The sequence below is a fragment of the Acinonyx jubatus genome, chromosome A3 (genome assembly GCF_027475565.1).
Source record: "Acinonyx jubatus isolate Ajub_Pintada_27869175 chromosome A3, VMU_Ajub_asm_v1.0, whole genome shotgun sequence".
Lineage (NCBI taxonomy): Eukaryota > Metazoa > Chordata > Mammalia > Carnivora > Felidae > Acinonyx > Acinonyx jubatus.
This window is the reverse complement of record NC_069388.1, coordinates 64,533,929-64,560,192: the sequence shown is the minus strand read 5'-3', so window position 1 is coordinate 64,560,192 and position 26,264 is coordinate 64,533,929.

The window sequence follows — 26,264 nt, the reverse complement described above, 5'->3', positions numbered from 1 at the left end:
GGTGGCTGCTGCCACTGCTGTTCCTGACAGCCCTGAGTGTTGAAGGATGCCGCAAGAGCAAGAGCCGGAGCAAAGGTACAGAAGCAAGACTGGGCAAGCCTTATGTAGCAAAGCACGAAGCAGCTCATCATGTTCCACATTGGGTGAGATTGTAGGAGGGGCTAGAGATCTGGCCGTGGTCTCCCAGACGAGGAGACCCTAGATCCTCTGTGTAATGTATGCTTTTCCCTGTCCCACGCTGCTGCCAGGGGGGCCCAGAGAAGAAAAAAAGCAGAAGCAGATTAGGAGGATGCCGGGCCCAGTGTTGGTCCACTCTCTCCTGTGGCTCGGCTCTGCCCTGCTGGGCTGAGGGAAGCCTTCACAGAGCATGGGGTCCAGGTGGGGAACATGAACAACTAGGGAGGTGGAGAAAGCCATCCCAGAAGATGGTAAGGAAGTGGTGGTCAGTGCTGTGGGTATGTGGGTACACACATTCAAGCTGATGCCCACACACACAGGTACTCCCCCCTGTCCCCAACAAGAGTATGGACAGATCCACCCAAGGCAGGGATAAGTGCACAGAGGTACACAATGACATCACATGTTCACACAGTGAATAGACACAGCAGTACAGAGATGCACAGACACACCAGAGCTTGAGTGCTACATCTAAAGGAGGTAAGGGCCTTTCTGGGCTGCTGTCTTGAAATGGGTGTGTTGTCCAGTGCACAAGGGTGCCTGGCTTAGCCAAGAGAGGACAGTGGGACTGAAGTCCAGCCCCCACCTCCACTTTCCAAGTTATGGGCCTTAGTTTGGGGCTATGTCTTCAGGGGAAAAGGCTCCTTTTCCAGTAAATCATAATTTACTGGCCATGCCCTGTACCCATGAGACCACGCTCTGTACCCATGAGACGGCATCCACTGATAGGATAACTTTTTCTACTTTGCCAAATGGGCTAGCGATGGCCCTACATCTGCCTCGTTCCAGGCTGACTCCCCAGCACCTAGCACTATGCCTGGCACGAGGTAGGTGCTCAATAAATATTTATCAAATGAATTAAAAGTATATTGAGAGGGCAGACCCAAGTGCCTATGCAGAGGCACACACATCACATGTATAGACATAAAAACAAGGATCCTCATAGAAACAAGTGTGACTGCAGGCAGTGGGGAGCCTAGCAGGGAAGCTTGGGCCTGGCCAAGCTTGACTATTCAGAGAAGGGGAGGGTATTGAGGGAGGGGGGATGTAGGGGCAGCAGAAAGAAAGGCATGGAGGGGTTCTGAACCCAAAGTCCAGGAGTCTGCAAGAGAAATCCCTCTTGTGAGTGTCATGCTTTCCAGTTTGTAAATGATTTCTCCGGCTCACTTTACATTTGAGAGAATCAAACTCAGAAGGGAAGGGACAGGTCCAGAGTCACATGACTAGGAAGTGGCAGTCTCTCCTATCTGTGTGCAGTAAGAGTGGACGATTGTAGGGTACCTGGGTGGTTCAGTCAGCTGAGCATCTGACTTTGACTCGGGTCATGATCTCGTGGTTCTTGGGTTCAAGCTCTGCATTGGGCTCTGTGCTGACAGCTCAGAGCCTGGAGCCTGCTTTGGATTCTATGTGTGTGTGTCTCTCTCTGTCCCTTCCCCATAGGTAGGGGTTCCTCACAGGTAGACAGGTTCTGTCTCTCAAGAATAAATAAATGTTAAAAAAATTAAAAAAAAGAAGAGTGGACGATTGTGCTGGAGGGGTCTATGTATGCTAGGCATGGAGGACCTTGAACGCCAGGGTAAGACATTCACGTTTAGGAATGGGGAGCCACGGGTGGATGTGAAGCCCTGTAGATACCCACCTGCACTTCCCAACACAATCACTGTGCCTCGAGATGCCTAGGGACTGAGGTGCCCTGTTCCCATTTAATGGACACCATAAAGCCTAGACCACTTTATAAAAACTAGATGCTGTACAACATGGACATACCCACAGACACGGAGATCCACACAAGCCCATGCAGTGGGACACACATAAAGAGACCCCCCGGAGAAGCAGGCTGTGGAACAGAACCTTCCCTGCAGTCACAGGAAAACTCCCACTTGCACACTATAGCACAGACAGACATGCTTGTGCAGGCACAGAGGCCCACACACAGATGCATAGAGCACAGGCAGGGCCCTTAGGTTTGGGCAAGCTGACTGTCCTTCTGCCTCACATTTTGTCACAGAGGGATCCATGGGACGCTTACACTAGTGGTCAGCAAGCCAGGCCATTGGCCCCAAGCTCCCTTAGGTGAGTCTGAGACCTTTCTCTGCATCGCAGTATGCCTCAAATAATCCCTTGGGCCGAACTTCAGCTTCTGCTCTGCCAAGTCCCTTCCCTGTATTGGTATCATCTGAGCCTCTGAGTGCTCCTGGGTAGCAGTGATATTATCTCCACTGTCAGGGGAAGAAGCCAGGACCTGGCCTAACCAAGGTCAAGCAGTGACCTAGCAGGCCTCTCTCCCCACACTAAAGCAATGCATTTCTCCCAGAAGACTCTGCCAGACCCCCTCTCTCCTATCTCCTCAAACCCTCCCTTGACAAGCCTTGCAGAAATGTCACAAGGACATGGGAGTGACATCTGTGGTGGGTGGAGAACTCTCAGAGGAAGGAGCCAGACACAAGGGCCACTGTGGGAGCTGAGAACAGAAGATGAGGCAGCTCAGACATCCTTTTTAGACCCTTTCCGTCATGCCTATCCATTCTTCTATCCCCACAGAAGCCCCAGAACTTACATGCTTAGGACTGGGAGGGGACGGTGGAGACTGGCCCTCAACGGGCCTCAGCACTTTGGGGCTCCCTGTAGGGCAGAAAGCTAGTTAGTACCTTTGTGCACATAATGATTTGCCTGAGGCCAGTGGTGAGCTGGCTGTTGGCTATCCTATAGCAAGCAAGACAAGGTAGATATGAAGAAGGACTTTCTGTCTCTGAAGCTGAAATGCAATAGTCTATGGGTCCAAGGAGAAGAAGCAGCAGCTATGGTTCTTAAATTCATTAGGGCAGACCAACCTAGGGGGTGAGGCCTGTGGGGGCCATCCAGTTCTCTAGCTCCCCAAACCATTAATAGGTCTGATAGCAAGTAGCATTGGCATTGCACATCTTTGTTTACAGACTGTCTGCTATAGCTTATTTTTGTCAATGAATATATTCATCTGGGAGGAAGGAGGTCAAGAGTGGCAGTTGGTCAAGAGTGGGAGCCTAGAGTGGCTGCCTACAGTCAAATTCCACTGTATTCTGTCTCGTTTGGGCCAGTCTTTTCCCTGCTCCAGGCCACAGTCTTTTCACTTGCAGAATGGGGATAATAGTACCAGCCTCCCTGCCTTGAGGGTTAAAGGAAGTTGTTAGCATGGCACCCGGCACCTCAGATAGTTCAGTAAATATTAGCTATTTGGATGAATTCTTCTGTTGATTGGTCCCTGCCTCTACCTGTAAAGTTGGCTACAAACTTGGATTCAATCTTCCCAGTAGCCCTGGGGATAACCATGTTTGTCTCCAGGGTACAGTTAAGGAACCCGAGATCCAAAAGGTCGAGTGATTTGCCTTGGTCCCGTAAGTGAGTCCAGGCCTCTTGCCCAGACCTTTGGGCCCCCAGTGTTGTGTTCCTTCCCGGTACCGTTAGTTGACCCCGCTGTCCTGTCATGCAGCCCCTGGAGCCTGGATTGGGGACTCTGGAGGAGTGGGTAGGAGGACAGGGCCTCTTAGCTTCAGAACTGGGAGCTGCATGGCAGTCTCTAGATGTGCATGGCATAGAGTCTGATGGTGTGTCCTTTGACATGGATTTATACATTTTTAAACCTGAAAGCTGATCTACAGTGACATAAATCAGACAGCGGCCGAAAGGAGAGGGGGCTGAGTGGAAAGGGGCATGAGGGAACTTTTTGGGGAAATGGGAATATCTAGAACTCCGATGGTGGTTGCACCCAAATTGTAAAGAATGATCAAACTGACAGTACATTTTGTTGTATGTTAATTTACCAAATGGTATCAAGTTTAGATGTAATTATATAAATTACATAAACAAAGAAGTCCAAGCCTGCCTTTGGGGACTCTTTGAGCTATATAAGGGGATTAACTCCACCTCAGTGCTCTGTGGCCACCATGGGCAGTGCAGGGACCTCTGAGGAAAGGCTTCAACTGCATCTGCTATGAGGGGTGTGCACCCTTGCAGGCACACATGTGCACACACGTTCACACTCAAACTCAGATGTAGGAGAAATGATAGGGACAGGGCAGGGAAGCATAGGACACTGGCAACTGAGCGCTCAAGGTAGGCTCCAGTCTCCTGTTTGCCCCATAGAGCTGGGCACTGTTGAGGGCACCAGAAGAATGTGGGGTGGGGGCACACAGAAGAGTGTGCCATGAGCTGTAGCTGGAGTGAACCGGCCATCGCCCCAACTTCACTGCCCTCCTGGCCGTTTTCTGGCCTCCCCTTCCTGGGAGCCCTCCAGAAACCCTGCTGGGCTGAATCGGTTCTCTGTCTGGGACCAGGGCATTCATCCACGAATTGAGATGCTGGAGCTGACTCAGAGGACAGGGGAAGCTTCAAGGACGTGAGTGAGAGCATGCTGGAGCTGCCCATGCCTCCCACACCACCCAAGCCCCAGCAGGAGTCCCAGGCTGCCCTGACAGGCCCTCCATGCAGAGTCCATGACCACACAGGTTTCCTGGGTGGTCCCCACCACCCCTATCACAGGCCACCTGCTGGGACAGAGGGAAGGACTCTAGAGGAAACGAGGAAGAGCAGCCACAGGGTGAGAGGGAGGGGGTCTTTCAGCTCTCAGGGTTTTAAACTCTTGTGTTTCAAAATATTTATAAGATGCATCTAAGAGGAAAGAAATAGTTTTGAGATCATCTGCTATGATAGGTTATCCAGACCATATATTCATTTATTTATCCAACAATGTACTCAACTGGAAGCTAGCTTATTCTATGCACAGCTCTGTAAGAGGCCCTTGAATTGCATAGAAAGATGGATAGTATAGTCTCTGCTTTCATAGTGTTTACAACCCAACTAGGCAGACAGGCAGGTAACAAATCACAATAACACAAAGAAGGACATCAGGACAACTAGCAGCAGTGGCCCAGAATGAGTGTTCATTCTGGCTGGAGGGGTTTACAGGAGGCTTCCTGGGAGGGAAGCATGGGTTGAGCCATGAAGACTGAATGCATCTGGTGAGGGGAACAGCATGAACAGAGATGAGGAAGGTGAGAAGAACGTGATGGGTTCCCAAATACTGAGCCTCTGGAGATGGTAGGTGGGGGTCTGGCCAGTCTGCCTGATCATCACCTCCCTGCTCCCAGTTGACTGGATCAGGCCGGGCACTGCTCCAAGTCCTGTCCGTGAGGTGGTCTGGTGAGAACTCTCCACCCAAGGAATATTGGGACTAACCGGCTCAAGAGATTCTTTCCCTGTGCGGGATGAAGTAGATGTAGGAAAAACAAGGCAGCTAGCTGGTGGTAAGAGCAGAAGGAAAAAGGCAGAGAAGGGCAAGATGGCACACCTGTCTGCAACAAGTAGAGCTCAAGAGTCGAGGAGGTGATGAGGTAGCCCAGGTTCTAAGCTCAGGAAACCAGAGCTCACTGTCCACCTAGGTCTTTCTTGGTGGCTTTTCCTGGCTTTTGCCAGCAGCCCTAGTCACGTGGTTGAGGTTTGCCATTGCCTGATTTCCCTTGTCCTCCATTCCCCACACCTGCTGCAGGGGCAGTCTGATCTTTACAATGAACATCATCATGAAACAAGTACTTTGAAGTACAGGCCGAGGAGCTGAAGTTCTGGTTTATGGGCAGTGGGGCACTTGGCAGATTTCTGAGCTATTTAGGAAGACCCTCTGGCAGCAATATGGAGCATGGGATAGAGTAGAGCAAGACTGGAGGAAAGAAGGGCCTCCTGATGGCTGTCCCGGCTCTAGCAGAGAGGCCCTTAAGTGGAACTGGTAACTGTGGCATAGAGCCACATGGATGGTCTTCAGAGACCTTAAGGAGGTAAAATAGATTAGATATGGTGACAGGTAGGTGGGGAATTGGGGCTGAGGAGAAACAGTCAAAGACTCCTGGGTGCAGAAACCATGAGCAAAGAATAGGTTTGGGAGAGGAAATGGGTTGAGTTGAAGGACCTTCTAAGACATTGAGCCCAGGAGAAAGATCTGGGTCAGGACATAGAAAAATGGCAGGTATGACAAGAAAGTTTTCAACCACAAAGCATGACTGACCTCTCAGGTGGGCCAAGATGGAGCCATAGGTGGTGAGTGACACTCTCTGGCACTCTACCCCTCCTCTTGGTTCCAGATGAGGAGATTCCAAAGGCACAAAGACATTCAAACATTATTGAGATGACCCAACTAAAAATCGGCAGGTGATTTGAACAGGAATTTTACAAAAGAGGACATCCAAACTGCCAATAAACACATGAAAATGTGTTCAACAGGCCCACCTCTAACACTTATGGTCCCAGAACCCACAAGTCTAGTGATATCCCAATTAACATCAGTCTTAATATTTCAGTGATAAATTGAGTTAACTATTAACTAAAATATATTCTATCCACCTAACTCCACAATACACATTCACAATGACCTGGGAGGCCAGGTTCAAATTTAGAATCATCAGATTCCTGGGAGTTCCATGCCTGAACGTGGAAGTTCTGATAGAGTGGACCCACTCTCCTCTTTTTCCTACCCCCAGTGGCATCTCTCTCTGCAGAAACTTCACACTCCATAGGGATAGGCCAGCCTATGTGTCCAAGGTCCACCCACAGCTAGCAAATTTCTGCCCTGTAGCTACCCTTGAGAGTAGAGACAATGTATATATACAGTACAGTCTACCCTTGGAAAACAGGCCTGGAGAAGTGGTCTGTGTAGACTCTGGAACCTTGTTTGTGGACATTTGGGCAAAGAATTCCAGAGTCTTATGCATCAGCTCAATCCCTAACTGAACAACTTAACTTCTATGAGCCTCAGTTTGGTCACTATAAAGACTCAATAAAACCTCCTCCACTAGCTTGTTATGAGGTAAGAACATTATGTAACTCTTAATTCCCATTCAAATGTTAGTCCCATAAATTTAATAGTACTGGGCTGGGCACTAACCTGACAGCTTGGCCAAGGCTATGGGGTGTCACCAGGAATAATGACAAGCTGAGAGGGGGCTGGGCTCCCGCTGACCCCCTCCTGCAGCCTCACAGGAAGGGGAAAAGGTAGCTAACCAGCCCAGTCCCGGGACCAGGTGGGCAAGAGCCTTGGCCAGTTTGGCCCCCCTCAGGCCTCCAGGCGATCCACAGCCTTGGCTAGAATGCCTGGCTGGGCTGGGAGCTCTGGCAGCAGCCCTGAGTTGGGTAACAGGATTCTGGCCCCAGCAGCATATCTGCCAACTGGGCTGGCTTGCAGCTTGGGTAGAGCGGTGTGAGTGCCAGAAGCAGGGAGACCTATTTTTGCTCCAGCCACAGGCCAAAGGCTGGAAAAAAAAAGTTAAATTAAGATGGCCTTTTTTTTTCTTGGCACATAAAGAGTGCAACTTGCCTACTTTTGAACAGAAGTGATTACAGAATCTGTTTGGTAAAAACAACGAATCCTAGATATGTGTAGGTCTGCCCTGAGGCTGACACAGGGGTAGACACATGAAGACAGAGGACAGAAAGAGAAGTGAGGAAAAGGGGAGGAGGAGGAAAGGAGGATAGAAAAGAACAAGCAGGAAAGTGAGAGGAAGAGGGGCAAGGGGAGGGAGAGAGAAGAGGGGGATGGGGGAAAGGAAAGAGGTACAGATGCACAGATACACCAGGGAGCCTACAGGAGAAAGAGAGGAAGAGAGACAGACTGACAGAGACAGAGAAGATTTGGCAGGTTTGGAGGAATGCATGGAAGCAGGCCGTGAGGTGATGTGTCTTTGGATGTGATTCTTCCTGGCTAACCATTGGTCAAGCTTTTCAACTTCTCCCATCTGCGAACCCCCAGAGAGGCTGTTTTCAATGCACAATACCAAGCAATCCATGAAAGAAGAAGAAGTTATTCTCGATGACCTCAAATTTTGTCTCAAGCTAAGGGGGCACCTTCTTTTTCTGTGCCCCTGTTACTTCCTTGAACGAAGGCAGAAAAAGGGTCAACTGGGAGCAGACCCTGGTAGACAGGGGCCATCCAGCCCACCTCATGGTGAAGATACTCAGAGAAGGTGAGATATCTCCTTCCAAATAGCTTTCCAAAATATCAGGGTCCTGGGCCCAGGACCAGCCAAGACATTGGTCAGCCGCCTCCAGGGATGAGATTTGAGAAGTGCCAGGGAGACAGCCCTACCCTACAATATCACCCTCATTCTCTGTCAGGGCCTTGGCCCCAAGGTAACAATCCTCAGCCGGGCCGGGAGTCAAGCTGCTAGCTGGAGGTCCCTCGCAAAGTTCTCCAAGTCCTAATTTCCTATCTTCTATCAGGATCACATTCATTTCCTGCCCATTTCCCAGGGTTGCCATGAGAACCAACCTAACAAATGGATACGCAAGAAAATGGCCTGAGTTTGAATCTGGCTCCGCTGCTAAGTAGACAGGTGAGTCAGGCCCTCTGTTTCCTCACTGACAATATGACCAGGGATAAGTTGCTGTGACAAAGAAGAAAAGTAATTATTTATAGGGATCTAGCACCAGTTGGTGGCCAGTAGGAAAGTGCTCAGGTACTTTCTCTGGCATAAGCTGTAAACTAAGACATTATTAGGATTCCTTTGTGTGTAGGGACCCATATCACTTTTTGGACCCTGATGCATGTATTCCTGGGAGGGAAACACGTCTGACTTGTTGTTAACATATTTTCACAAATATTTTCCAATAGGACAGGCGGTAGAGAGCAAGTTTCTGATGGCCTGCTGCCACACAGTACGGGTAAGGTCAGATGAAGATAGGTGAGAAATTGATATAAGGCTGGGCACTGCCAGGGTTCAACCAGGAAATCACTCAGTACCCCACCTGGCAAATTCTAACATGTTCTTGAAGACTCAACCCAAATGTCACCTTTTCAGTGACACTTTCCCAAGTAGAGATAGCTCCTTCTCTGGGTCCTATCACTCTTTTTCACTATTCTGTTACCTTTCTCACATTTTACTGCAGTTATGGCTTGCCTCCCCCCATCAAACTGAATTCTTTGAGAGCGGGGACTGCATCATGTTCAACTCTGGATCACCGGCCCCTGGCCAAGTGCCCGGTTTCCGAAAGGCACCCAAGGTTTATTAAATAAATACCCAGGCTTGCCTGCCCTCTGGGGAAACCAGAAAACAGAAATGTTTAACCTCTGAGAAGATCCTGTTACCAGAATAAAAGCCCTTCCGTTTGCAGAGCCTTTACAGATTACAAATTTATATATCTCATTTTCTCCTCAAAATGGTCCCATGGGGTAGATTGGAAAGGTGCTGTGCCTCACAGGACAGCTGAGAAAAAGAGCTAAGGAAGGCTAATGGTTTTACAAGGTCATCCAGCCAGTGAAGGGTGGAGCCAGGACTGGCGCCCAGGCCTTCTGAATTGTAGTCCAGGACAAATCTGCTAAGTTCTTGCTGGGCTGAGAAACTCCAGCCAGCTGAGGAAAGAAATGGGGGATATTATTTTCTGTTTTTTTTTTAAGCTAAAGCACTATATATTTTTTAAAGAAAGCTTGTTAAAAAAAAAAGAGCCCAATAACTAAAACCTATAAAACATCTAAAAGCAGAATATTCTATAAATTTCTTTTATACATTTAAATTTATTGCATTTATCATTATTGAGTTGCTGAATGAGAACAACAAAGCTGTTATAAATCACACAGAGGTAGAGATTATACATGAGCTCTGCAGCCTAGTGAGCCTCATTATCAAATGAATTTATGTATTTTGTCTTGAATCATAATTGTTGTTTAGTTTTATAGCTTATATTAGGGAAAGTAGCTAAGTGCTTTCTAATGACCATCAAGGAGGTGCCAGATCATTACAAATATCACTTTTCTCCATTTGTCACACAAATGGACTCATGCTATAAATATTGCCAGAAGCTTTTTTTTTTCTTCTGGCTTTATATATGTTGTCCTCTCTTTGACATGAACAAACACAGATCAGCCTCTCTTCTTAATGGTGCAGAGTATTCTGTATGCTAAGTTCTGGATGTCTGTGTCTCCCGAAAATTCATAGGTTGAAACCTAATCCCCAGTGTGCTGATATTTGGGGGTGTGGCTTTGGTGAAGCAATTAGGTCATAAAAGTAGAACCTTCATGAAAGGGATTAGTGCCTTTATAAGAGACCCCAGAGAGCTTCCTCACTCCTTCTGCCATGTGAAGAGCCAGAGAGAAGACCACTGCCTTTGAACCAGGAAGCAGGCCCTCACCACACACTGAATCTGCTGGTGCTTTGATCTTAGACTTCTCAGCCTCTAGATTTGTGAAAATCAGTTTTTGGTGTTTATAAGCCCCCAAGTCTATGGTGTTCTGTTATACCAGCCTGAATAAACTAAGATACCATGAAAAGGATGTATCACTATTTGCTTAGCTAGTCCTATACTGAGAGACATTTGTGGGTTTCCCAATGAATGAATGCCTTTAAACCCAGAGTACGTACTTGTGAAGTATATCTATAGGATTAAATATCAGAAGATGGGCTGTTCAAAGAGCAGGAGCATTATACATTTTCACAGATATTCCCTATTGGCCTTCAACAAAGTCTGCCTCAATTTGCACTCTTACCTACCTGCTGATCTGCCTTTACCTTTGTTAGTAATGAGTATAAAATTCATTTTCTGTGTCAATATACTACAAAGAAGTGGCATGACATCATTCAATTTGCATTTCCTTAATTATGAATGACATGAAGAATTTATTCATGTGTCTCTTGATTGTATTTCTTTTTTTTGTAATGTGTATTCATATTCTTTGCCTCTTTTTCTCTTGGTTTTCTCTTTTCTCCATTTTTGATTCACTTATCTCTTTGAATATTAAGGGGGGTTCCACCCCCAGTGTCGACCAAGAATCTTTTATCTGGCAAAACTCCTTCAGAAGTAAGGGAGCTATTAAGACATTCCCAGATAAACAAAAGTTGAAAGAGTTTAGCCTAAACCCAAGGGACCACCCTGTGGGCAATGTCTATGTCAAGTACCAGCACAAAGAAGATGCAGAGTGGGCAGTGGCTGAGCTCAGTAACTGCTGCTTCAACAGTCAGGCTGTGCATGCCAAGCTGTCCCCTGTCACCAGCTTCTAGGAGTCATGTTGTTGGCCACATGAGATGGGGAAATTTACCCATGGTGGCTTTTGCAACTTCATATCCCTGCAATCCATCTCCCAGAACCTGTGGTGGAAGCTCTGGGGTGGGGGGTGGGGGGTGGCGCAGGTCCAGGTACCTCAGGACCAGCCTTCTAAGACTTCTCATACCTTAAGTTTCCTATACCCTGAGATGAACCTGATGCCATGCCTCATACAGTATTTCAAGCATCTTGTACCCTAGGACTAGCCCCGAGTGCCACCCTGGGACCAGCACCTAATTCCTAAGTTGGGACCAAAACCCAAACCGAAACCAAAACACACAAGGTCTTCTGTTTCTTTACTCATATTTCCATTTGTTCATACATTATTTTCTAGATTCTCTTCACACATTCCTTTGGATCTTTAAGTATATTTTGGCTGTTTTAAAGTCTTTGTCTAGTAGATCTGCCATCAGATCTTCTTCAGAAATAGTTTCTGTTGACTTAAATTTTTTTCTTTGAATGGGCCATTCTTTCCTGTTGTTGTTGTTGTTGTTGTTGTTTGCACGCCTTGTGATTTTTTTTTTTAAACTGGACACTTGAATCTGATAATCTGATAACTCTGGAAATCAGATTTCCCCCCTTCCCTGGGGTTTGCTATTTTTTTATTATTGCTTTTGTTTGTTTGTTTATTAATTATCGCAGGGTGTCTCTATGCCACAGATCTGCCTGAGGTGTAAACTTAAGGTCTTCTCAGGTCTTTTCTGAATTTGGAACTTCCTTTGGGCATGTGTTATCACTTTTGTTTTCTTTTTCTTTCTTTTCTTTTTCTTTTTCTTCTTTCTTTCTTTCTTTCTTTCTTTCATTAGAGAGAGAGAGTAAATGAGCAGGGGTGAGAGGCAGAGGGAGAGAGAAAGAGAATCTCCACGCTCAACACAGGGCTTGATCCCATGACCCTGGGATCATGACCTCAGCAGAAATCAAGAGTTGGACTCTCAACTGACTGAGCTAACCAGGAGCCCCATGTATGATCACTTTCTAAATTTCCTTATGTATGCAGTTGCTTTTAAATATCCTGATTTTTAATGTCTGGCTCCCAACAGTGGAAAAAGAGAAAATTAAAGGGGGGACAGGGAAAGGAGTGGTAGCCATTTAAATCCCCCTAGAATGGATTTCAGCTCCATGCAACAATGGGAGGAGATGCAACAACAATGGCCATCCACCTCTTTGTCCACACTTCTGTGAAAAAAAGCAACTGTTAGAGGGCAGAGTCCCTTCTGCCTACCCTGGTTCCCACATGCTTCATGCCAGCTGCTCCTGGAATGTGTGCTCAGACCTCTGCCATGGGGCTGGGAATAGGGTCTGGGTGTCCACAATAGTGCTAAGAGCTGAACTTGAGTGAAATTAACAGCAATGTACTGTTCAAGACTTCCCCTGGAAGTGGCAAACCTTCCACAGACTCCAGATTTCTAAAACAGTTACATCAGACACATTCTGCCTGTGTAATTGTTGTCTGGGTATGAAGGCAGATTACTGGTTCCTGGTGCTTCCCATTTTGCTGCCTTCTGAAAATCCTCTTTATTTTGATTAAATTTACATGAACATAGTTGGAAGATTACAGTAGTTATATAAGGCTTATTATGAAAATTAGCACACTTACCCTCATACCCTCCATTAAATGTTGTTCCCCAGAGGCAACCAGTTTCAACCACTTAGTCGATTCATTTGGTATTTACTTCCACATCTCTAAGGAACATGCTTATACTGCTATTTATTGATTTTTCAGTTCTAGATATGACCTAGCCTGCTATGGAAAATGAGAATCTAGCTTTCTTTTAACCCTGGCTTGCCCCATCACATTTCATTCATGAACACTCTTCATTCCTCTGTCCTTCAAATACAGTTACATCATAATTTAGTTAGATTGCTATTCTGTGTTTGCATTTTTCATGACTGCAAATGCCAGTTCCAGTTGAGGCAGAGAGTAAACTTTGATTGCTTTACCTTTCCCCGCCATGTTTTGTTTTCTCTGGAATTAAGAATTTGTTTTATTTTCCCATTATCTTCCGTTTTGACGAACTCATCACTAGCTCAACTTCAAACTCTCTCTCAGTTGTGTAAATCTCTCACCGTGTTCATAAATCTTAGGTGTTCTATCAATTTAATCCTCTCATTAAATAATCTCCTGAGTCTTCTGACCTGTTCAAGTCTGTCCTCTTTGCTCTCTGCACTTGGCAATAGCTGTTGTCTTTGGAATTTTTTTCTCCATCATTTTGGGGATTTCCTTCTTCTCTTCCTTGTATTGAATCTCTTGTTTCCTGGATCTTCTGTTTTCTCAAAGTTTCTGAGAAAGAGTGTGTGGGAGACCTTTTTTTAAACTTGAATATCTAAAAACGACTCTATTCTGCACTAAAACTTGCTCGTGGTTTGTCTTGGGTATAAAATCCTATATTTAAAGTAATTTTTTCATCAGAATTTTAAAAATACTGCTTCATTACATTGTCTTACACACTTGCCTTTGAGAATTATGAAGGCATTCTGATTCTAAATGTTTGCATGTGACATCTTTTTTTTCTTTCCCGGAATCTTGAGAGATTTTTTTCTTTGACTTTCAGTGTTCTGAAATTTCATGATATGCATTGGAGAGAGTTTATTTTAATCCATTGTTCTAGAAACTTGAAGAGCCCTTTAATCTAGAATCTAATGAGCTCCTCATCTAGGGCATTTTCTTCTATGTATTCACCTAGTATCCACTAGTATTCATGCTCTTGGGAAGCCCCCTCCAATATTGAAAGGGATAACCTTTCTGATCAGTTGGATATTGGAGTAGTGATGATGCATGATATGTAAAGCTTGTCATAAAACACATTTCAGCCTTTTCCTTCATCTCTTGGGTCACTTTCTTGGGGGAAAGCCAGCTGTTATCCCAAGAAGACATTCAAGCCACCCTGTGGAGAAGCTCACATGGTGAGGACCTGTGGTCTTCTATCAAGAAAGAGCACAAATTTGATAGCCATATGAGTGAGCCAGTGTGGAAGCAGCTTATTCAGCTATAGGCAGGCCTTAAGAAAACTGTAGTATTGGCCAATATCCAGTTGAATCTCATGAGAAACTCAGAGACAGACCATTCAATTAAAGTACTCCTGAACTCATGGTCACATAAACTATGTAGTCCTTATTCATGGGAGAGAAGTTTGAAATGTTTCTCTGTACTAGATATCTGTTGTTTTGCTTGGTCAGCATTTCTTCTTCTGGCAAAATTACTATGTCTTCTCCTCTGGGGAATCATCTGTGTGGGTTGGAAAGGGCTTGTTCCTTCCCCTCTATCAGAAATGAACTGACCCAGCAGGCAGAAAATCAGTGAGAACAGAGTTCAACTCAACAACACCATTAATCAACTGGATATAATGAACATCGATACACTACTTTATCCAACCACAGAATACACATTCTTCTCAAGCTCACATGGAACATTCACCAAGATAGACCATGTTCTACACCATAAAACACAATTTAACAAATTTAAAAGAATAGAAATCATACAATGTGTGCTTTCAGACCACAAGGGAATTAAACTAGAAATAAATAATAAGGTTACTGTAGAGGCACCTGGGTGGCTCAGTCAGTTAAGCTTCTGACTTCAGCTCAGATCATGATCTCATGTCTTGTGAGTTTGAGCCCCGCATAGGGCTTTGTGCTGACAGCTCAGAGCCTGGAGCCTGCTTTGGATTCTGTCTCTATCTCTCTCTGCTCCTCCCTCTCTCATACTCCATCTCTCTCTCTCTCAAAAATAAAAAAACATTAAACAAATATTACTGTAAAAATAGAGATTAAACAATACTTTTCTAAATAACACAAAACAAAAAAATCTGAAGAAATTTAAAAAGATTTCGAACTATATGAAAATGAAAACACAACTAGCAACATTTGTGGGATACAGTGAAAGTATTGCTTAGAGGGTTGCTTAGTATTAAATACATATATTAGAAAAAATAGATAATGACAAAAAATTGAAAACTTGAATGAAATTAATACATTTCTAGAACCATCTAAAGGATGATGGTTTTATATGGAAGTTTTGTTTCAGAGAATAGAAAAATACACAAATTATTTCAGATAATAGAGAAGAAAAGTTATCCAGCTTATTTTATCCAGTACATTAGTCAGGTTTTGCTGTGATAATGCCATGTAACAAATAATGCCTTAAAACTTAGTGATTTACAACAACAATTATTTCTCAGTCATTTGTCCAGGGTCTCTATACTCCACCTAATTATATCCATCAATATAGAAAATATATGTAATAAAAGCCAACACTCAATCATGATAAAGCCAACAAACTAGATCTCGTAGCAAACTAACATTAGAAAGTAATATGAAAAGACATGGCTTTCAAAAACCTATAGCAAAAATACAGGTTACAAAACTGTATGAAAAACAAACAAACAAAACAAAACCAAGAACCCAAAACAACCCTAAAAACAAACTTTTAGCAATCATTATACTCAATGTTAAAGCTATAGACTTCCTGTTAAAACTAATAGCAAATCAAGAGTGTTGGCTATAACGGCCTCTATTCAAATTGTCCTGGTGGTCCTCACCACAGTAGATTTGGGGAGGTGGAAGGATGAAGAATTTTTTAGCTGATGGCTTTTATTTTCTCCATGAAGCATAAGGCAAAGTCATGAGCTGAAAGTATGGATGGGAAGAACTTGTCAGAAGTACAGCAAGAGAGGAAGGTATTAGCTAATCATCTTCCATAATGGAAGAGCAAACTTATTTGGGAACTATCTGAGGATTTCCAGGAACAGCTAAATGGCCACTGTGCTTTGTGGTCATGAAGGTAAGGGGAAACCTGTGATTTAGAGTTTGTGATTTTTCTCAACCGATATTTAGCTGCTCAGGGGTAGGCACAGTGAAATTGTTGGATTTAACCAAATTTGGGATTTTTGACAGACAAGTAATGCTAAGCCCCAAGGAAGCTAAGAGTGTTTGAAAGGTAGTCATAATGATGATGGACTCTAAGCTGGGTAAAGAGGACTATGAAGACAAAAGAAGGATGATAGATGACGAAGAGGTGGTGGGCTCAATGGATTGGAAGTCTCAATGAAGTTGAAGATTCCTTGAGGGGATACAAAACGTAAGTACACTGTTGGCTAGAAGGCTAGAAGGTTATGATGAGAGAGTCTGAGGCTTGTGGTTGAGTTTCAGAGATGCTGCAGTTACTGGGTCTGAACAGGAATGGGGCAACCATCAGGGTAGGGGGTGGCTAGGTTGGGAATGGAAGAAAGTTGGAATTAGAGGCAGGGAGGGCAGGGAACTGGGAGATCAGGGTGTTAGATGTGGGGGCTCCATGGATGTTACAGTTTCTTAGAATGAGGTCAGGAATGGGAAACAATGACCCCAAAACTGGAATCTGCAATGAAAGAGGGAAGAGCAGGGAGGTCGATAGTAGAGAGGGATAGTGACTGCAGATGGTATGGAGAGATGGGGTCAGTGTCACCGGGATTTGGAAGGAAGGTACAAAAAGGCTTGGGAATGTCAGTGGAGGGCAAGGAAAACACCTACCCCAGCTCTGGACCAATGGAAAGCTGCCTCCACCTGGGAGGGCTGCAGGGGACAGGAAGACTTCAGTGAGGGCTTAAGGCACCCAGGCTGAGGGTGTAGTGGAGGTTGCTAAAAATGGGTCTGAGGTGATGGAGGTTCAATGGGAGGGCTTGAGAAGGAAGGACTAGCAAAGGATTGGATAAAGCTGGGCCCAGGATTCACCAGAGCAGGAAGATCCTTGAGGACATGGGCAATGGCTGAAGTAAACAGGGATTATTTACTGTCTTGGGGAGGGTTGAGAGGAGAGAAAACTTTTTAAACTACCATCTTGAGTCCTTGGTTGGCGGCTTGGGGGTTTGGGGTGATGAAAGCCTTATCAATTCAAATGAAAGCGGATTATGGAAGTGGAGCTGCTTTTGAGAGAGGGCCCCTCAGTGGGTCCTGAGGGAAGTTTCTGGAAGGGGGCAAAGCGGGGTCAGGACAACTCCCTGGAGGTAAGTGTGGGTCACAGGCTCAGCTCAAACTGAGCTGCAGTGGCTTCAGAGGGCAGAAGCCCTGGGGAGCAAATGTGTCTGGGCAAAGATAATGTCTACAGGAGATGGTTTAACCAGGAAGTGGTGTCCTGTCCTCTTATCATTGTTCATAAACAACAGGTATTAGGAGTTCTGCTTTTTCGGGCTGGACCCAGGGGAGCAATCTTAGTGGGTCCTATAAACATTGGTTTTAAGGAGCCCCTTTAGGCCAAAGCTGGGGTAGGGAGATCCTAGGAAATGGTGGGTGCTAGCCTTCCCACAGGTCCTGAAGATGAGCTGACAGGTTTCTTTCTACGCACCTTTCTAGGGTACTGCCCCGAATTCTGCAAGGAAGAGCCACCCTGGGCACGTTTGGCATCTTATCCCCACCCAACAACCCTGCGAGGTAGGGATGAGGGTCTCTACTTTGCCAATGTGAGCAACCTGCTCAGTGTCCCATGGAAAGTGGCAGATCCCTCAGACTTCAGAACCTGTGCTTCCTACATGGTATCTCCCTGCCTCTCATTCAATGCTTCATGTATTTGTGGGGCACCTACCATGGCAGGCCCTCAGCTAGAAATCAGGGACACCCTATCCACAGGAGAACAGTTTCATGGCCCTGGTTATGTACCAGGTCACCTTTGAAACCCCCCACCCTCAGACCTGACTTCATAAGTTGAGGGGTGGAGCCCACGAGTCCCCATTTTTATTTGAACAATATTCGGAAATGACAATACTAGTTCCCATTTGTGTGGGGCCCTCTTGAGCCACCAGCAGCTGAAGGAGATCGGTTTCCCTTTCTAGGCAGGCAAGAGAAGTGGGGTGGTCTAGCTTTGATCACTTGCAGCTGGACTCTGCCTTAGGCAGGGGTGACTGAGACAGCTCAAGGCTCCCCTGCACACCTTCCACCACCACCCCATCTCCTCCAGGGTGCCTGAAACTCCACAGTTAGAGATTTATTTCTTTGGGTTAGATTTTATCTCCAGCTAAAATGCAAATCCCTCTGGAGGGGTGGTGGGGAGAACATCAGCTATTATAGGTTGGATTTGGGTGAGTTTGTCACATCAAGACACTAGGAGAGCAAATATTCAGGACCACTTTTTTTTTTTTAAGTCACAGCCCAGGCAAGTAATGGTGAGAAAACCAGATCAGAACCTGCCCTCTGGGAAGTTCTAGAAGGGAAGTAAGGAGAAAAGGGGAATAGGTCCAGAAGCCAGGGCATTGCCCTGGAGGAGTAGGTCTGGAGGGGGGTGGCGGGAAGGGCATTGGAGCACACAGGAAATCCAGAGCTTACAGAAAGGAGGATGGCTCAACCAGTGGACCAGCTACTGGGGTAGGAGGTGGGAGTCCCAGGAGCAGGAGCGAGACCTGGGAGGTGTCTGTGGGGAGGGGGCATCATGCCCAGGAGGGCCAGGGAAGGCTTCCCAGCAGATTTGTGATGTCAGTGTTAAAGAAGCATCTGATGTGGTGGAGGGTGGCTGGGAAATGAAGGGCACAAACAGAGGGACAGCAAGGGCACAGGTACCAGTCTGTGCAGAGGACCATCCATCTGGGGGACAGGACCCTCACCAGGGGGGTAGGTGGGCCCTTGCTGGGCCAAGCCAAGGCTGGGCTCTGGCTGCAGTCCCTAGTCTTTGTTAGTTGTGGTCCCCTCCACTGCTTGAGCGGCAGTGGGAAAGGCGGGTGGAGGGCAGGACTGACAAAGTCATAGAGCCCTGCAAACCTGGGGTACTGCCCGAGCCAGGCCCTCCCTGACCTCACCCTCCAACCAGAGAAATCTTCCCTGAGGCCTGCAGGGGAGGAAAAATGTTCCCTTCTACTCTTCTAGATTCTGTGGCTGGTCTATGAATTAAATTAACATAAGATAAACAGGGGGAAAAAGCCAATTTTAATTACATAGGTGTTGTAGGGTCAGTAGCCCCACAAAGATAAGAGACTCAAAAGGTGACAGCCAGTTGATGGGACAGGGCCTGGGGCTTCTGGAGGGGGAGAAGATAATTCACTGGAAGGGGACAGGAGGAAGTATAAGGAAGGAAAGTTTGCCCAGCTTTGCAGATCAGTCTCCCAGGTGAAAAAGTTATCTCTGGTAGAGGTTCCCTTCTTAGCACTGGGAGGGAGACACCGGGACCAATGGTGATTTCCTTTACGAAAATAAATTTCCCTACAAAAGGGTAACTTCTACTCTGTTTACAGAGCTTTTCCTGTGTCTTCAGTTTCTCAAAATAAGCAGCACAAAATGATCCTGGTGCCAGGGAGACATATTTTGGGGTGGCAAGTTCTGCTTGCCTCAGGCCTCTTTCCCTTCCCACTGGCCTGTGCACTGAACAACTTCTACAGAATAAACTAGGGTTTTAAAAGATTCAGTTAATCTCAATGGAAGGAGGGGTTATTCCCTGTGTTCAGTTCCCAAGAGCCTTTAACTCCAGCCAAGGACCTGGCCTGCTCTTGCAGGATATCTTCTTCCTCTCAGAGGTGGCTAGGGACCACAGTGCCTCTCTGGGCAAAATAAAAAGGCACATTAAAAGAATTACAACCTTTAAAAAAAAGCAACTAAAAAAGAAAAGTCCAAGAACAACAGGAAGCTGAACAGGAAGTTCCCATAGAAGATGAAAATATTTGAGAGTCATGCTGAGTGCAGAGGCTGAGGGCAGAGGGGGATTGCAGGGATACACAGCATGGAGGTGGTGGTCCATGCCACCCCTCCTCTTAGCAGGATGCCCCTGGTCCTGCTGGCCAGGCCCTGCCCACCTCCAGGGGCTCCTTCATCAGGCGCATGCACATACATATCTATACACACATGACAACTTTTACATGTGCTTGCCGAAATATGTCTGTGCACGTTCATGTACACCTATGCCAACTAATATGTGTTCATGGTGAATTTATTTATGTACCCAAATGCAGAAGGACAAACACTCGGAGATGTTTTGTGTGCCAAACTGTAAAGAAAGTGAAAGTTAGACTGTAGCCCCTTCGTTTCACTTGCTGTGTTTGGCCACCTCTCCCAGGCATCCAGGCTTCTGAGTTGTTGGGGTCTGAGAGGTTTCTCGTTGGCATGTGCTTCCCTCGCCCCGCCCCCCAGGGCAGCCCTCCTTGGGCAGTATCCTAGCTCTATCCTTTATGACCTGTGGTCCTCAAGTTTTTTGATCTCAAGATCCTTTTCTACTCTTTAAAATTAGGAGGGCCCCAAAGAGCTTTTTATTGATGTGGGTGACATCTCTCAATATAGCGGCATTGTTTTCCATTTCTACAAATCTCCTTTTTTTCCCTACAAATCTCTTTAATGTGCAGCTTAATAGAGGACAGCTGGATTCTTGCATATGCTTCTGCATGAACTCTTTTGGGTGAAATATATGAAGAAAATCCAGCATCACGGAGATATGTTGGGAAAGACAGAGCCTCATGGATTTCCTGTTAGGCAGCATCTGAAATCTCTCCCAATGACCTCTGCCCCCCGATCTTCATGCCCTTGTGGAATCCCCTCCACTTGGGTGTGGGCTGGACCTGGCAATTTGCTTCTGAGGAATACATAGAACAAAAGTGATGGGATATCATTCTGAAGATGACATCCAAAGACTGTGGCTTCCGCCTGAAGTGCCTTCTCTTGCTCTCTTGCTCTGGGGGAAGTGAACTGCCATGGTGTAAGCTCCCATGTGGTGCCACGGGGAGGTCCACCCAGCAAAGAACCGAAGGAGGCCTCTGGCCGAGGTCCTGAGTGATGAACTGAGGTCCACCCACAGCCGCAGTTGGCAGTTAGAAGCAGACCCTTCCCTAGCTGAGTCATCAGATGAGACCACAGCCCTGGCTGACACCTTGACTGAAGCTGGTGAGAATCTTCCAGCTAAGCCACGCCTGTGCTCCTGACTTATTGCAAGTTACTATGAGGTAATATCTGTGGTTTTAAGCTGCTAGGTTTTGAGGTATTTGATTACATAGCAATAGATTACTAATAGATCACACCCCATGAAAAGATCTTGGAGATGCCAAGAGTCCTCAGACCTCACCTCCTTTGGACCCATCTATCTTCACCTGCCCTCACAGATTTTCCCAGTCAGTATCTGCTTTTCTTTCAGTGTCCTGCTCTCAGCTGGTATGGGGAAGAGGGCTGGTAAGGGAAGCAGGCCTGCACAGGTGACAAGTGACAGGTAATGTGCAGGTGAGGTATAGGCCAATGCCTGTGTATGGGGTTGCTGCTCCCTGATGGTGGACTTCCAGGCAGTGCGCCATTAATAAGGGGTTAGCTTATTGATTCAGTTAATGATGGCAGAGTGGGGACAGTTTGTAAATAGTGGTTCGTTCCTTCCACGGCCAGTCTACACTCTACCCACTGCCATCCCTGTGTTTTCTAGGGAATCAAACCACATGTGAGTGGTCTTCATCCCAGATTATCCTAATTCCTCTACAATTTGGGTCAACACATAGACAGCCAAAGTCCTGACACCTGTGGTGTCACAGTTCTTTTCACAGATGGAAAAAATATTAGTGGCATCTAGTCAGGGCCCCACCATCTATGGTGGAACCAAAAGGTCGATGTCCAAGTGGTGGAGGGATTCCTTGAACCCTCATCTACCACGTAGAAGTAAAAGTGCCTGACCTCTTATACCCTCCCAACACTGACGATGATGCCTCATGTTCTGGACTGCTTCAGGCTTTCCCCATTGGCATGCACCATGGAGGATGGGAACCTCAGGAACCATCTGGGCATACTGTCCCACTGCAGAGGAACCCATGGAGACCTCGGCCCATGAAGTGATGTGACCAACCCAAGGTTACCTGGCAAGTTGGAGACAGTGACGACACTGGAGTTTCAGATAAGGCTCCTACTACCTGCTCCTGCCCCCTCCCCCAAATCTGATTAGAGCTTCACATGTGAGGCCTACCTTCCCTCACAGACTGTTAGGGTCTGTGCAGGCTGTGTTGGGCTCACAGCACTTAGCACTCAGTAAACTACTGAATGGATGAGGAGACTGGCAAGCAATTGAGTTTGTTCTGTGGCCAGGGTTAGGAAGCAAAGCTGTAGTTAGTACCAAAGGTTACTTTCTGACAAGGTCAAGTGTAGAGGGTCAGTGTGTAGCCAGGATGAGGAAGTGAACCATAGGAAAGGACTAGGAAGTCAGGTTTTGTTGGGGGCCAACCAATCTCTGACGGGGGTTAGAAGCCACTGGGGTGGGGTGGGGGGGCTGGTGAGAGGTCAGCCTTTGGCTGGGGTGAGGTCTCCACCCACGGTTAGAAGCTAATTAGCCTCTCTGGTGTTTTATGTAGGATTGCTGGCATTCCAGGGCTCTGGCCTAGTCTCAAATGACCCGTATCCTGAGTAGGGGATGAGGAAGTCAGTTCTGGCTCCAGGAGCAGAGGGGTTTGTAAGTGGCACTGAGGATCCCAGTCTCCAGGCTGGGGGTTGGGTGGCCTTGTGTCTGGGCCTTTGCTCAGCAGCTGGCCTGGGACGCAGACCCTATGCGAAGGGCACGCAGTGACTAAAAAGACTTCAGACCCTTGGAGGCATTTCCTGTTTTCCAGTGAACTGAAAACCGGCTTCCTGCTTAGAATAGTCCATAGGGAGGGGTTCTTTTTCTGGTGGTGGGAGGGGTGTCTGAGGGTGGAGGACTTGCCGGGCTCAAGGACCAGCTCTCAGGGCCCTGCTAGGAGGGGGTGGCATGGGGACAAGGGTGGGGTAGGAGAGAAGGAATTCCCAGATACTTCTGCCCATTTCCTGGCTGTGCCTCAGTGTTCACACTCAAAGCTTTCTGAGAGAGCAACACAAGTCTAATTCCATCAGACAATCATATCTTTTCACTGGGAGGTGACATTTCTCTGGGAAAAAAAGCAAAAAGCATGCAGGACCTATGTGGGGACAGTGACCAGAAGCCCCACGGGTAGAGCCAGGTTTGGGGCACCAATTAGATGCAGATTCTTTTTTTTTTTTTTTTTAATGTTTTTCTATTTTTGAGAGAGAGACAGAGAGACAGTGTGAGCAGGGGAGGGGCAGAGAGAGAGGGAGACACAGAATCTGAAGCAGGCTCCAGGCTCTGAGCTGTCAGCACAGAGCCTGACGCAGGGCTCGAACCCACGACCGCGAGATCATGACCTGAGCCGGAGCTGGACGCCCAACCAGGTGAAACCCCCCAGGCGCCCCTGATTAGATGCAGATTCATGTTGCAAGCTTGAGTCCTGCATCTGCAGGGGACTGGTTATGTGGCTTGGACAATTTCCTGAACTTGCTGAGCCTCAGAGCCCTCATTTCTCAAGCTGGGGACCTAATCAACACCGCCTCCGTGGCACAGTTCCCGCCCTGTCCATGGCAGGCGCACCGGAAACCAGCCTCCTTCCCTCAGTCGAGCACAGCGGTGAGGGGGTTACTTGGGCAAGAGGATGAGGCACATCCGTCCCCACAGCAATCCAGTTTGCTCCCCTGAAGCCGAAATGCTCCCAGCTACTGTGGCCAACCCTTCCAAGACCCTGCCCCGTCTCTCCTTTCCACACCTGCGGGCACATCGTGGTCAGCCAGCTCCTCACCCGCTCCCGGATCTCTTCATTGCCTCAGTGGGTGGTGATGAGATTTGGGAGGACAGACTTTCTTCCTTGGCCCCACCCACCTTGCTTTTGGCTGCATTTATCCTCACCAGGCTAGACTCTCGCTGTTCTTCTTCCCCTGCCAGGGGTCACGCAGGAGCCCCTGACCCCCAACCCAGAGTTCACACAAGACACAGATTAAACACCCCCACACACAGCGGGGATAGGTGGAGTGGAAGGCAGGGCCATTTAAGACCACAAGTTTTAAGGAGGTGTTGGCCAGGGTAAGTTCTTCTGATTCTAGCCCCACTGTGGACCTGAGCTGCAGAGGAGGGGCTGGCCTCAGCTAAGCAGGAGGGCAGCAGGGGAAGGCGGGGAGGGGCTGTCCAGTCCATCCCTTGCTCTGATTTCATCTGCCGTCTTTTGTGTTACCACTGTCTCCTCCTAGTGAACAGAACCCACTAGGAGGGGCCCTCAGGAGTGGACCCCCTTACAGTAACTGGAATCGCTGGAGGTGATAAGCCCAGAATCACAGGTACTTACGTAGGTGTCTTTGTCAAGGGACAGGGCTAGCGCATATTTAAAGGTACCTTGACTTTTAACTTAAAAAAAAAAAAAATATATATATATATATATATATATATATTTAGCCCTATGATCTGGACCTCCAGTTGTACTCTGGCTTCAAATGTTAGGGGTGGCCTCGACCTTCTTACAAATTATGTAATTCACTTACTGGTCGTATTTGTTGCTTGTTGTCTGTCAAGATCCCGCCCCCTCGTAAGTTCTGTAAGGGCAACGATTTTTGTCTGTTTTGTTTGGTTCACTGATGTCCAGATGAATGGTTGGCACGTGGTAGGAACTCTATGAACATTTGTGGAATAAACGGGGGAATGAATAGTTCTGCATTATCTGTTCTGCGTGCAAATACTTTCTGTCCTGTCTGAGCAGACCCTACCAGTCACTGGGTCTGACAATTTGGGCAATTATCTGTAGAATGGGCACAAGAATACAACAGTTTCATGGGGTCATAAGGACTAAGTAAGTTAGAAAATTTCTGAGCTTCAGTTTTCTCATCTATAAAATGGGGGTAACTGGAGTATCAACCACCATATAAACTAGAAACTACCTAAATCGTGTGATTTTTGTGAGGCTTACATAGATTGCTTATGTTAAGAGCCTAGCATGGTGTTCGGAACAAAGAAGGATAATACATGTGAAACTTAAATAAATAATTAACAACCCAAAGAAGGAAGCGTAAACGGTGAGATTCTGCAGTTGGTGCCCGGAGGGGACCGCCCCCCCCCCCCCCCCCTCCAGAGCTCCGAGAGCAGGGTGGCTGTCTGCTCCAATGCACAGAAGGTCTGAGAAGCAGTACAGTTTACTTGGTGTTTGGGTCCTAGAACTGAGAATGACCTGATCTCAGTCCTCAGGCAGCAACTACCGGGTCCCATCGGGAGAGCGGGCAGGGAGACCTCATCTCTCCTGTCATACACAAAGGCAGCCCTCTACCGAGGGCTGGGCTGGGCTCTCTGAGAGACCATGCCACCTGCAGAGACCATTAAGGCACTTTGAAGGATTCCCCATCCCCTGACAATCTCCTGCTGAGAACAGAAGTTACAGCATTGTCCTGGAACTCCAGTTCCCCACCCCTGCCTTTCCCTGCTACTCCAAGCTGAGTGCAGGTCTGGTATTTTTGCCGTAAGCATCCTTGGTATAGATGCTTAGGCCCAAACAGATTTACAAGTGTTTTTGCCCACATGACTAGTTGGCCATAAAACAGTTTGCCATGAAGATAAAAAACAAAAACAAACACTGGTTGATAGTTTGGTTTCGTTTCTCCACTGGTACAGTGCTCCCATTTCGACACTCTGTAAATCTTAGCTCTCGTGCTATACAGCAGCACAGGGTGTCGAACCCATGTTTCCCATAGAACGTCAAAGCATCTGTCAATGGACGTGAGACAATACACCGAGAGCAAACAGCAGGGTAGAAGGCCTTCACAATGCGACACAAAGCTCAGTTATATATATATGCATCCTAGCACTTGGAAACACATACCTCTCTTAATGAGGGAAGAAAATTCAGTGAGGAAAGAAAAAATGAGATAACAAACAGGGAGATGAATCAACCAGCAAAAAAAAAAAAAAAAAAAAAAAAAAAAGTATAATATTACGATAGAAAGACTTTGAAGTGCTTTTGTACAACACACAAAATATAATCAGTGGCGGGGTGAAAATGCTTGTGGCAAAGTTGCTTACTGCCCAATTCCCTAGAACCAGCTGAGTGGCCACCTGGAAGGCCCTCCTCTGCCTTTTGTGTACCCATAGCTTCATCATCCTTCAGTACCCTCTCACCACTGCCTCCTCCAGGAAGCCTGCCTGGATAGCACACACCTAACCCCTTTCTCTGGACTTCCCCAGTGTCATCTGAAGGGCTTATCTTTGTCTCTCTTGTCAGCCCTGTGCTGCTCTCCTGCATGGGCCTATCACGTCTTCTGCTGGTCATAATTTCCCTGAGCACCAAGAC